The sequence below is a fragment of the Otolemur garnettii genome, unplaced genomic scaffold (assembly GCF_000181295.1).
Source record: "Otolemur garnettii isolate 467f Iridium unplaced genomic scaffold, OtoGar3 scaffold00044, whole genome shotgun sequence".
Classification (NCBI taxonomy): domain Eukaryota; kingdom Metazoa; phylum Chordata; class Mammalia; order Primates; family Galagidae; genus Otolemur; species Otolemur garnettii.
This window is the reverse complement of record NW_003852439.1, coordinates 8,490,335-8,492,454: the sequence shown is the minus strand read 5'-3', so window position 1 is coordinate 8,492,454 and position 2,120 is coordinate 8,490,335. Positions and strand designations below refer to the sequence as shown.

The 2,120-nt window shown below is 43.6% G+C and overlaps 1 protein-coding gene across 2 annotated transcripts in view; it reads left to right on the top strand.

The window, feature by feature from the left end:
- The window catches only part of ECI1 (enoyl-CoA delta isomerase 1), a 13,479-nt gene that overhangs the window by 2,726 nt on the left and 8,633 nt on the right, over positions 1–2,120 (top strand). The window lies entirely within an intron of this gene.

Below are 2,120 nucleotides of genomic sequence, written 5' to 3'. Positions count from 1 at the left end.
GTATATAAAATCAGCACATTGTACCTCATGATTGCATGAATGTACACAGTTATGATTTAATAAAAAATAATAAATTTTAAAAAGAAAAAAAAGAAATAGAATTAGCTGTAACCTCAGCACTCCTGGTTCTTTTTGAAAAGAATACAGATGCATGTAGTGTTTCTGGGGAAAAATTTCACCACTGTATGTAGGGTTTATTTAGTTACAGAGGTGGAAAAGTCATGTTAAGTTTTTAACTTGCCCTAATGTTTCCAATGTAATACATATTTCCCTTATATGCTTATAGAGTAGGTTTTATCAACTAATAACATTTTCTTCTATAATACCTTTGATAGAAGACTGCTTTCTTTTTTAACATGAGTCTTTGCTCCTAATTTTCTATAAAATGCAAGTGAAATGATGACCAACAGAAGTCAATGATTTGGCAATTTTTCCTTCTCTAATAAAACTTTTGTCAACAACAACAAAAAATCTGGTTCTTAGATTTTTCTCACTTCTCAAGAAACTAAGGCCATTTCCCACTCCCACAAGGACACAGGACTTGCTGCTATAGAAAAAGAACAAGGAGAAATTGAACATATTGATGAAGTACAAGATGAAACAGACATAAGGACAAGCTGGCAAAGAAATCATGAAGGTAGAAGAGATCAGTGACCAGCTCCACCAAATGCTCTGGCAGAAGAGATAGATAGGATCAATAGCCCACATCCCAGATTGTTGGAAGCAAACTTTGTTGACTCTCCTCAGGTGTCCTGCCAGCTTGGGGTGGAAGATGAAGAGGCATTTTATGTTTGTCCATAGTGGATGTGACAGAACTGGACAATATGCAGTCAGGTTACAGGATAGATTTTAATTTTGAGGGAAACCTTTACTTCAATTAAGAATTCTTGCCAGAAACAGGGCATAATGGCTTATGCCTATAATCCTAGCACTCTGGAGGGTCAAGGCAGGAGGATCACTTGAGCACAGGAGCTGGAGACCAGCCTCAGCAAGAGTAAGACCCTGTCTCTACTAAAAATAGAAAGATTAGCCAGGGGTTGTGGTAGGCACCTATAGTCTTAGCTGCTCAAGAGGCTGAGGCAGGAAGATTGCTTGAACCTAGGAATTTGAAATTCCTGTGAGCCAGGCTGACACCATGACATTTTAGCCTGGGTGACACAATAAGACCCTGTCTCAAAGAGAAAAATAAGTCCTTGCCAGAGAACCACCCCTGAATGAGAGTAGGGCTACCCCTAACATCTGGTGAAAAGGTCAGTTCAGACCAGGGGTCCTCAAACTTTTTAAACAGGAGGCCAGTTCACTGTCCCTCAGACCATTGGAGGGCCGGACTGCGGGCCCTGGGACAAGTCGGCTGCTAAGCAGGACTGGCAATGGCGGCAAAAACATCCGGCGGGCCGGATAAATGTCCTAGGCGGGCTGCATGTGGCCCACGGGCCGTAGTTTGAGGATGCCTGGTTTAGACCAAATTGAAGGCAGGTGGCTCAGCCTACAGAGCCACCGTGTCCAGGGCAGGGGTAGGCACATGAGCAGAAGGCAAGCAATGCCCTCAAAGATTCGATTCAATGGAACTGCAGGGATCTTGGGTCCTGCTTGAAGATGAAAAAGGACCAGAAGATGAGGTTGGGGGTGCTATTACAGCGGGAGGGGTTCAAATGACAGGAATATCTTTTCCCAGCTCTGAAGATGGGCAATCTCATGAACTGTGCTCCCTCCTAAGAGTAGTAGAGGCTTCTTCCTTGCCTCATCCAGCTTCTGGCAGCTGTCTGAATCCTTGGCATTTCCCAGCTCCTCCAATCTCTGCCTCCATCTCTGCATGCCTTCTTGTACTTTCTCTTCTCATTAGGACACAATCATACTGGATAAGGGCCCCCCACTCCAGTATGATCTCATTATAACATCTGAATGATATCTGCAAAGACCCTATTTCCAAATAAGGTCACTTGCATGAGTACCAGGGGATACAGGGGATAGGACTTTATCATCTTTTGTGGGGGACACAGTTCAACACACAGCAGCAGTGAGACTGAATACCCAAGGGCCCTGAAGGTTTCCTTCTTCATTTCCCCCAGTCCTGGGGGCAGGTTGCAAAGCTCTTTGGGGTTTCTTTTTTTTTTTTTTTT